This window comes from Zingiber officinale, chromosome 1B (genome assembly GCF_018446385.1).
Source record: "Zingiber officinale cultivar Zhangliang chromosome 1B, Zo_v1.1, whole genome shotgun sequence".
In the NCBI taxonomy this organism is placed as follows: domain Eukaryota; kingdom Viridiplantae; phylum Streptophyta; class Magnoliopsida; order Zingiberales; family Zingiberaceae; genus Zingiber; species Zingiber officinale.
This window is the reverse complement of record NC_055986.1, coordinates 69,611,923-69,623,571: the sequence shown is the minus strand read 5'-3', so window position 1 is coordinate 69,623,571 and position 11,649 is coordinate 69,611,923. Positions and strand designations below refer to the sequence as shown.

The 11,649-nt window shown below is 41.1% G+C and overlaps 1 long non-coding RNA gene across 1 annotated transcript; it reads right to left on the bottom strand.

Moving 5' to 3' along the window:
* Positions 1-557: 557 nt before the first annotated feature.
* On the bottom strand, positions 558-11,435 carry LOC121970837. The gene is made up of 3 exons (XR_006109024.1): positions 11,412-11,435; positions 11,187-11,279; positions 558-614 (listed from the first exon to the last, which is right to left on the bottom strand). It is a non-coding gene; the product is annotated as an uncharacterized LOC121970837 (long non-coding RNA).
* Between the last annotated feature and the right edge of the window lie 214 nt (positions 11,436-11,649).

Sequence of the window (11,649 nt, the reverse complement as noted above, 5' to 3'; positions counted from 1 at the left end):
TTGTTGAAGTGTCCTACCAGAAAACTGGAATTTCCAGATATGGCATGTAGGGTGGATTTTTCGAACATCATTTTGTTGGTGATCAATATTCATCTAACTGGCTAGGAAGTTTATTGCCTAATTCTCAAGTTAATAACTGGCTTCTACCTAGGGTCATCAAGCCTCAACATATGATACTGTCACAACATGATGTAACCAAGCCCCAAGAAACTAGTGGTTATAAGCTATTTGGGTTTAATCTAAACAGCAGTCTACTGACATCTGAATCAGTTGCACCATAGAATAAGTCAGCTAATATTCTGTTGCCACATGTCCATCCTACTACAGTTTTGCCCCTATCACTGGGTTTTGAGGCTAATAATGGAATACTTGCTCAACATGATAAAAGTCTTTCTACATAGACATAGATAAGAGTATAAATGGAGATCTTAAGTATAAATGCTTATGAAAAACCATATCAGTGGAATAAAATGGCAAAGAAATCTAAAATGAATGAACATGCTTATCATTTTCTCTCCAACGGCTTGAGTACTGGGCTCCCTATTTTTTTTCTTGTGACCTTCAATCCAAACTTGCGATCTCGTAATTTTTGTATCTATCGAACTTGTCTTTTCCTTAAATATTAAAATATATACAAAATCATTATAGCATATGTAAAATACCGAAAATGATAAGGGAATTTTCCGGAATTTTTAGAAATTTTTCAGGAATTTTTCGGAGCTCGTATGGACAAGTTAACGGGGACAAAAACAGGGTCCGGGAAAGGCCTGTTTAGGTTACCCTGTTTTAATGAGGAAAAGATTTATTTTCTTTTTCTTTTTCTTTTCTTTTTCTTTTTCTTTATATTTTTCTTTATTTCCTCGCCGTTTCTTTTCTCACTCGCGCACCCGAGCCGCATCCCATTTCTCGCCCGACGCCATCTCCTCCGAGCCCTAACCGCGAGCCCCCCGCGCCGGCCGAATCCTTCTTCCCCTCTGCCTCATCGCCTCCTCGCCAACACCGGAGCAAGAGCCGGTCGACTCCCTCTCCTCCTGGAGCACGCGACACGCCGACCCTTTTCCCCTTTTCTTCACTCTGCGGTGCCCTAGATCTGCAGCGTGTCGCCATTGCACAAAACGCCAGCACGGCGCTGACCATCTCGGGAGTGCTCAAGTCTTTCCTCTCTCTGTGCCCTAGTTCCTCTTGCGTCGCTTGTTCCTGATGCCACCGACGCCGTCATCCCAGCAGTCGCGAGGCCTTCTTGCCCTTTTCCGGCTGCTGATCCAACCCAGACTTGACCTAGCCGTCGAGTGTCCTATTCTTCTTCTCCGATCTGATCTGAACAAACGTGGCAAGTGCTGTGATTTGCCTTGCTTCTGATGGGCGCCGCTCGATCACATCAGTGACCTCCTGCTTGATCCGATGGTTAACAGTGAGGTAAGATTAGGTTGTAAGATGAATTGTTGATTTGGTTTGTTTTGTTCCAGCAGCTAACAACCCTTAACGGCAGAAATTCCAGCCAGCAACCCTTTGATATCAGTACAAACTAGTGGTTGTGATATTCGACTGAGGCATTCAACTCAGGTGAGTGATATTCCGTTTGTTAGGTTTAATCCTTATGCTAGGATGATTAGGGTTAAGGAACTAACCCTTGTGAACCCACTGATTTTATTTAATTAGGGTTCGTTAATTGTGTTGGGTTGATTAGTTGGATCCAATTTAGAACTTCTTAATTGGATTAGAATTTAGTTTGGCTAGTTGTTGTATGGTAGAATTAGCTAAACTAGACCTTTTGTTTGATAACACAGGACTTTGACGCGAGACGAGCATCTCGACGTCGGATTTGGACCAGATTGGATCCTTTCTATTGGAGGCGGGTACTTTGACTTATGTCTTTTGATATGCATGATAAAGTGTTTAACATATAGCAAGAATTGTGTTTCCATTTGATTCGGTTGGTCACTACATGATCTGTTACATGTTGTTTGTTTATTTATTATGCACTGCATGTTATTATTTATCTGACCATACATGCTTTCGGTAGTGACCCAACCATGTGATACATCAGGTTCAGGACCTAGGGTTTATATGATACCCTATCTGTTTGTGTACCTTCCATCTGATACATTGACTTGTGGTACACCTTTTATTTATGTATGGATCTTGCTATGCTATTCATGAGATTGCCATGCTTAGTATCATGCATCATGTTTGCATGCTGTGCGATTGTCGGCTTCACTTTGGTTGAGCCCATCGCCAGTTACATGTACTGCACACACCACCCATGGATTAGTTGTATATCTGGCTGGAGTGTGGCGGTTTTGCTGTTTGGCTCCGTTGGTCAGGTGACTCAGCGTGGGGAGGGTGTGTTGCAGCAGGTGCTTTGTCAAGGGCTTCATTGGTGGACTCATGGGTTAGTGAGACGCAACGTTGTAGTAGGCAGAGATTCCTCCCCGTCGTTATGTACCGGGAGATGAGAGCATTGAGCTCCCCCATTTATGATTTGGGGCCAGAGGACAGGAGTACTCCGACAGCATTCCGTCCACTCAGTCATTGTCATGAGCAGTGATGTCAAAGTGCACGGTCACCATATGCATTTATTTCATTTTATTGTTGTGATTGCTGCACTTATATGCTGCATTTGTATGGATGCATTTGATTGACATGCATACAGGATTATGATTTCTTCGGTCTGACGACCTGTTACCTTTGTACCTTGATCCCGGTTAGTACAGTTATCTCCTGATTTTCGTTTCAGTTGCATTTATTCCTTCTCGTATTCAGGAGACTGTACGCATGATTAGTGTTGTCTGTTATTTGTTTTATTATGCATATCAGTTGTACCTGCTGAGTGTTGGACTCACCTCGCCTCCATTGTTGATATTTTCAGGTTGAGGCTGTCCGGAGCAGTTCCAGTCGCTGACCCCCCATCTGCACGTAGAGCTAGTTCTCTATTAGTTCGTTATTTGTTTTATTTTGGTCTTTTTCTATATCAGACTTTGTTTTAGTATTGTCTTTGGATTTTTCCTATGGATATTGTATGGAGTGATGCCTTTTGATGGATTTTTGATATGATATTGGATTCCATTCTACTACGTGCCTGCCTGGACGGCAGAAGAGGTGAGTTCGTTGGTTTTGAGCTTTACGAGTGTAGTGGAGTAGGGTGGATTTCGAGTCAGAGTCCTATTGATATTGATTACTATTATTAACTGTGTGGTTGTGACAGCCAGAGGCTGAATATCTTTATAAACTGCGTGGTGTTTGTTTTTTTTATTTTTGTTATCATTCCAGCCGCCTGTGGCTGATGTATATGTGATATGTAGAAAGTTTCATATTGTCTGCCGTACAGGGGAGATGCTGCCGAAATTTCTTCGGACAGAGACTCCTCTGGGGCGTGATAATTTAAGTGGTATCAGAGCAGGTATACGATACTTGTTGTGTGTTTTGGATTTTTACGATCTTTGTTTTCGTATTTTGCATAGTTGGTATAACCTGATACCAATTGATATGGTATCAGAGCGCCAAAGTTTGGCGGTACTTGTTGGATTTTTGTATTTTGGATTTTCGAGATTTATCTGATACCAATTTATTGGTATCAGAGCAGGTTATGGATACCTGCTTTTGGTGTTCTGGATTTTTGGATGTCTATTTCGGTTTGTATGGATTTCTTCATTATGTATATGTTATGGACGTCCGTTTTGGATTTATATGGATTTCCAGTGTTTGTTTTTCTCGTACGGAATTCTGAGGCCATGTTGGGGACTGGACAGCGACGGAACATCTCTAGACGGCATATAGGTATGATGTTTATTTTATGGTAGTTTGACATGTATTAGCACTTTATCTTTAGTACTTGTCTGGTTGTTGTAGCCATATTTCATGTGATGGGTTAGCCATTGAGCATGGTCGACCTTAATAGAGATCAAGTATTATAGTCTCTGATGATTTTTCATATCATATCATCAGTAGTTTTAGTTTCTGTTACTACTCGTAGGAGATGGAGGCACATACCAGCCTCTGCTTTTGTTAGCTGGGTAGTGGATGTTACCTACAGACTCCTGTTGACTTAGCCAGTAGAGTTTTTATACTCATACCTTTTGGATATTAGGGTACCTGATACAATGGGAATTGGTCATTGGGGGTTATCATGTTTGATCATTGTTGAGAATGGTTTGAGGTTGAGAGATATGGTGAGATCAGGTATTGTGATATGTTGATTTCTAATGATTTATGAGGATAAATGTTATGTGGTTGTCTGATGATCAATTACTAGATATTTGTTTTGATGATCTATTAGTGGATAACTATTTTGATGATTTATATTTGGGATGTCGTTGATGGTGACATAATGAGTGCCATGTATGATATTTACAGGTTTGATGATTATAGTTGGTGCTCAGATTATAAATTGGGTGCTAGAGAGTTTACGGTTGAGTGTGCCCATGAAATTTTAGTGAATCGGGTAAGTTGTGGTTAGTTAACAGGATGATAAAAAAAAATTGATATGCTTCCTCTAATATTGGACTATGTGGATAAATAATGATCGATGTTTTGAATGTTAATATGCTCTTATGGGGAGTAGAGACTTATTCACCTGATATGGTTTGGGCTGATATTTTTGAGGATAAAAAAATGAGGGTGTTTTGATGTTCTTGAATTCTGACTTTTGTCTTTTGGGTCGTACACATTTATAAATAGGATATTATGTGGGTTGACATTTTCTAGTTTGAGTTGATGTAATTAGTGTTGAATTGACCCATGAACTGATTTAGTTATTTGACAACGTTGTATACCATTTTATCTTAGTTAATTTTCGTCAGTAAATATTGATTTACTCTTGTTAAATCGGTCAGTAGAAGACTGATTTATGTTTGTCGAGTTGGGTAGTTGTGGTCTGATATACCTTAGTTGCTTGTGGTGGATTAAGGTATTCTTGATTAGTTAGTAGATGAATGATTTAGTTTTGTTGGTTGATCAGTAGAGGATTACCATACTCTATTTTTAGAGGTTCGAACCTTTAGGTTATTTGTGCTTAGTTATGTATCTAGAGCACATTTGAGTACATGTTTTGTACTGACGTGAAAATGACTGATTTATCCATATATCATTATCAGCTTGGATAAGTTATAAAGGATCGATGTATCCTATTCCATGAAGATTTTGACCGTGGATTGTATATACCTGGTGGGTTAACTTAGAGGGTGCTTGGGATATGTGACCCCGCTGATGTAAGGAAGTGTAGAGCTAATTGCTTAACACTTATGGGATACAATTGTTACTAGTGTATACTGGAAGAGTACATTTGGATTTATGATGATAAAATTTTCCCCATTAGATATAATCTTGGTAGTGTATGACATTGACTTGCAACGTTATACCATGGTGTGTATATCTTTCTTGTCCGATACTAGTTCCTTTGAACCTATAGCAGGGTTGTTACTGGATGATTAGGCTGTTTGATTTAGGGTTGTTTTTGATTGGTGTATTCATGCTTGATTCATATGCATGAATTTTGTTTAGATATACCGTAACCCATGGGTGTTGGTAGCATAAGGTTGGTCTCTTTGATTGAGTTGGTATGCTGATTTTGCATGTCTATATTGGATGTATATTATGATTGTTATGTGTTGTAGGAGTCCTGTGGTAGACTGTCCATTTGCAAGTAGTATATGTAACCATGTTCTGATATGGTTTGAAGGTTCCTAGTGGATTATAGATATGTAGTTCGGTGTATGTATCTGGATGTATTATTGAAGATATCTTGATGATTAAATCCGAGATGTAGTATAAGTACATCGGTGGTGTTTTGATGGAGGTATTTTGTCGATTTAATCTGAGTTGGGATATGTACATATGTGTTTGGTGTGGTATCTGAGGTAACTTTTTGATATGTTTGATTTGTGAGTGCACCTGAGTTTAGTATGCTTTATTGGAAGTATATGTTGGTTATACTCTGGGCATAGGTGAAGATATGTCATGTGGGTGTTGTTTGAGGTGTATTATTGATTTTACCTACATTGATTTTGCACACGTGTTCGGTATGTATTGTTGGAGGTATCATACTAAATATACCTGAGGTGTGAGTATGTTTGGTGTATAATAATTGGAGGATTTTGTTGATCATACATATGTTGTGTGAGCATGTGTGCTAGGTGTATACATTGGTAGCAGTATGATGATTCTACTTATACTGAATGCAGAATGTGGAGTGACTGCATTATGTCATTTGTTGAATTAACTCATCAACTAATTTTCCTATCAGTGGATGACCCACTAGGATGCTGATAGAGTTGATGATGGATTTGATTAGTTACTAGGTTGTTATATCCTAGACTAACCACAACGAATTGTGGTAGAGAGATCTTGTACAGTCTCTAGCTGGATAGTTAGGTGCCTTGGGGTACTTGGGTATTGTTTTGTGGTGGAGCGTTGCTCCCACATATCACGGATTGCTGGTAGCGGAGCATTGCTCCTATATTTATTGCAGATACATATTTCAAATTATTTGTGGTGGAGTGTTGCTCCCACATGTTGAGGATTTCTTGTGGTAGAGCGTTGCTCCCACATATGTGGTGTTTCCTGTGATGGAGCGTTGCTCTCACTCTGGAGGATTTATTCTTTGGTGATTTATGTTATTGATGATCAGATTTTTCGATTTATTATTGGAGATCTTATGGATAGGAATGTCTGTGATACGGACATTATGTGTCTTGATTTTTTTGCCATATAGGCTTACAGTGCCTTAGATGTTTTCAGGGACTCGATGATCCTGATATGTCGAGGATGTTTGGATAGGTTTCCATTATCTTTGTGGACGATGATGTGATCTATTACGGATCCGAGGTGAGTCACGTACACTACCTTTGCATAGATCTAGAGATGATTCGACGAGAACATCTATATGTGATTATCGGTAGTGCTGGTTTGGATTGTCTTTTGTTATGATGTTTGGGACACACGGTCACCAGTAGGAGTGTACCGTGGTTCCACAGGAGATAGAGGTTGTTACCGTTTGGAGCAGCCGAAATCAGTGTAGGAGATCCGCAGTCTTTTGTGACTCGCAGGATATTACAGACCTTTCGTCGAGGGTTTCTTCCGCATAGCTATGCTACTTTCACGCGTGACCATGAAAGGCGTGAAGTTTACTTGGACTGAGGATTGCAAGACCAGCTTCTAAGAGCTGAAGCGGAGATTAGTGTCGCCTTTGATTTTTGGTTTTTACCTTCGAAAGAGGACGAATTTGTTCTCTACACCGACGCGTCTCTACAGGGTATGGGTGCTGTTCTGAGGTAGCACGGTAGAGCGTTCGTATATGCTTATCGATAGTTGATGGAGCATGAGAAGAAATACCCAGTTCATGATCTGAAGTTGGCCGCTATTATGTTTGCCCTAAGGATTTGGCGGCATTACCTGCATAATATTACATTGAGATTCTCACTGACCATCAGAGTCTCAAATATCTGTTCACTCAGAAGGAATTTAATCTTCGACCGAGGAGATAGATGGAATTTCTGAAGGATTATGATTGTACCATTAGCTATCACTTGGGAAAAGCTAATGTGGTTGTCGATGCACTTAGCCAGAAGTCCAGAGGGACTTTAGCTTGCCACCGAGTTGTGGTCACAGATTTGATTCAGGGTTTCTCTGAGTTAGACCTTGAGGAGCAGGGACGGACAGAGCAGGGTATTCTTGTTACCATAATTGCTCAGTTGTCGATCAGGACGAGAATCCCTGAGGCCCAGTTGTTGGGACCTCATAGAGCTCAGCATGAGGCAGAGTTGGTCCATATTATCGGACAGAGGATGTCAGAAGCATAAGACTGCCAGAAGTGTTATGCTGACCGGAGTCGGAGACCCTTAGAGTTCTCCATTTGCGACCAGGTATTTCTGCGAGTTTCACCCACGAAAGGGGTGAAGAGATTTGGCCTCAGAGGTAAGCTAGCTCCGCGGTACATTGGCCCTTTCGAGATTTTGGAGAGGATCGGAGCAGTAGCTTACCGACTGGCACTACCACCGTCCCTGTCAGGCGTCCACGATGTATTTCACGTATCTATGCTGAGGAGATACATACCTGATCCGACGCATGTGCTGATAGATATTCCAGTTCCAGTTCAGCCTGACATTACTTATGAGGAGGTTCCGGTACGGATTCTCGACCGGAAGGAGCGTCAGTTGCGGAACAAGACTATCCGGCTGGTTAAAGTCGGATGGCAACATCATTCGAATGAGGAGGTTACTTGGGAGCTCGAGGATACGATCCGAGCTCGATATCCCCACCTTTTCACTTGAGGTATATGATTTGTTTACCGTTCAGCATTTATACTTTATATCTGTTGTTAGTACTTGCTGATGGTAGATAACGAAATTTGGGGACCAAATTTTTATTTGTGGGGGAGAATGTAAAATACCGAAAATGATAAGGGAATTTTCCGGAATTTTTAGAAATTTTTCGGGAATTTTTCGGAGCTCGTATGGACAAGTTAACGGGGACAAAAATAGGGTCCGGGAAAGGCCTGTTTAGGTAACCCTGTTTTAACGAGGAAAAGATTTATTTTCTTTTTTTTTTCCTTTCCTTTTTCTTTTTCTTTATATTTTTCTTTATTTCCTCGCCGTTTCTTTTCTCACTCGCGCACCCGAGCCGCATCCCATTTCTCGCCCGACGCCATCTCCTCCGAGCCCTAACCGCGAGCCCCCCGCGCCGGCCGAATCCTTCTTCCCCTCTGCCTCATCGCCTCCTCGCCAACACCGGAGCAAGAGCCGGTCGACTCCCTCTCCTCCTGGAGCACGCGACACGCCGACCCTTTTCCCCTTTTCTTCACTCTGCGGTGCCCTAGATCTGCAGCGTGTCGCCGTTGCACAAAACGCCAGCACGGCGCTGACCATCTCGGGAGTGCTCAAGTCTTTCCTCTCTCTGTGCCCTAGTTCCTCTTGCGTCGCTTGTTCCTGATGCCACCGACTCCGTCATCCCAGCAGTCGCGAGGCCTTCTTGCCCTTTTCCGGCTGCTGATCCAACCCATACTTGACCTAGCCGTCGAGTGTCCTATTCTTCTTCTCCGATCTGATTTGAACAAACGTGGCAAGTGCTGTGATTTGCCTTGCTTCTGATGGGCGCCGCTCGATCACATCAGTGACCTCCTGCTTGATCCGATGGCTAACAGTGAGGTAAGATTAGGTTGTAAGATGAATTGTTGATTTGGTTTGTTTTGTTCCAGCAGCTAACAACCCTTAACGGCAGAAATTCCAGCCAGCAACCCTTTGATATCAGTACAAACTAGTGGTTGTGATATTCGACTGAGGCATTCAACTCAGGTGAGTGATATTCCGTTTGTTAGGTTTAATCCTTATGCTAGGATGATTAGGGTTAAGGAACTAACCCTTGTGAACCCACTGATTTTATTTAATTAGGGTTCGTTAATTGTGTTGGGTTGATTAGATGGATCCAATTTAGAACTTCTTAATTGGATTAGAATTTAGTTTGGCTAGTTGTTGTATGGTAGAATTAGCTAAACTAGACCTTTTGTTTGATAACACAGGACTTTGACGCGAGACGAGCATCTCGACGTCGGATTTGGACCAGATTGGATCCTTTCTATTGGAGGCGGGTACTTTGACTTATGTCTTTTGATATGCATGATAAAGTGTTTAACATATAGCAAGAATTGTGTTTCCATTTGATTCGGTTGGTCACTACATGATATGTTACATGTTGTTTGTTTATTTATTATGCACTGCATGTTATTATTTATCTGACCATACATGCTTTCGGTAGTGACCTAACCATGTGATACATCAGGTTCAGGACCTAGGGTTTATATGATACCCTATCTATTTGTGTACCTTCCATCTGATATATTGACTTGTGGTACACCTTTTATTTATGTATGGATCTTGCTATGCTATTCATGAGATTGCCATGCTTAGTATCATGCATCATGTTTGCATGTTGTGCGATTGTTGGCTTCACTTTGGTTGAGCCCATCGCCAGTTACATGTACTGCACACACCACCCATGGATTAGTTGTATATCTGGCTGGAGTGTGGCGGTTCTGCTGTTTGGCTCCGTTGGTCAGGTGACTCAGCGTGGTAGCCGGCAGTCAGTTCCGCTCTGTTTGGCTCCGTTGGCATTTAGGGTAGCAGCGTGGTAGCCGGCAGATGGTGGACTCTGTTTGGCTCCGTTGGTCAGGAGACTCAGCATGGTAGCCGACAGAGATTTTTCCTCCCCGTCGTTATGTACCGGGAGATGAGAGCATTGAGCTCCCCCATTTATGATTTGGGGCCAGAGGACAGGAGTACTCCGACAGCATTCCGTCCACTCAGTCACTGTCATAAGCAGTGATGTCAGAGTACACGGTCACCATATGCATTTATTTCATTTTATTGTTGTGATTGCTGCACTTATATGCTGCATTTGTATGGATGCATTTGATTGACATGCATACAGATTATATGATTTTGATCTGACGACTTTTACCTTTGTACGTTGATCAGTCAGTTATCTCCTGATTTCGTTTCAATTGCATTTATTCCTTCTCGTATTCAGGAGACTGTATGATTAGTGTTTTCTGTTATTTGTTTTATTATGCATATCAGTTGTACTGCTGAGTGTTGGACTCACCCGCCTCCATTGTTGATATTTTCAGGTTGAGGAGCAGTTCCAGTCGCTGACCCCCCATCTGCACGTAGAGCTAGTTCTCTATTAGTTCGTTATTTATTTTATTTTGGTCTTTTTCTATATCAGACTTTGTTTTAGTATTGTCTTTGGATTTTTCCTATGGATATTGTATGGAGTGATGCCTTTTGATGGATTTTTGATATGATATTGGATTCCATTCTACTACGTGCCTGCCTGGACGGCAGAAGAGGTGAGTTCGTTGGATTTGAGCTTTACGAGTGTAGTGGAGTAGGGTGGATTTCGAGTCAGAGTCATATTTTTATTGATTACTATTATTAACTGCGTGGTTGTGACAGCCAGAGGCTGAATATCTTTATAAACTGCGTGGTGTTTGTTTTTTTTATTTTTGTTATCATTCCAGCCGCCTGTGGCTGATGTATATGTGATATGTAGAAAGTTTCATATTGTCCGCCGTATAGGGGAGATGCTGCCGAAATTTCTTCGGACAGAGACTCCTCTGGGGCGTGACAGCATAACTTAAAAGATGAATATATCATTAATTATTACTTAAATTATAATAAATTAAAAATAATTACCATAATGTGAGTCAAACGAGCATAACCCCTCCGACTCATTGTGTGAATGTGGTCTTGTTTTTCCCTCATTGCTCTAAATCTTGCACTCTTTTCCTATGATTAGTCAAAATCGCATAATCAAACTCTCCTACATATTAAAACTTAGTAGTCTCTTACCCAACCATAGCATTAAATAAATTCAGTGCATTCTCATCCAACTCATGGTCTAAGTGAATAAATACTTACTTGAAAGGTAGATGACAATGTCCTATGTACAAACAAGTCCCACTGATTTTGGTCCATAAATTCAGGCTTCAACAAACTGAGATCTCGTGAAGCCACTCTACTTGTATTAGCTTCTCGTACAAGTATTTGCAACTTGAATTTTCTATCGCGCCACAATTTAGCTAACTTTTGAAAAATTGATTTCTTTTCCCAATCCTCAACTTTATAAGTCAATATCACAAAATATGTCTACATTTTG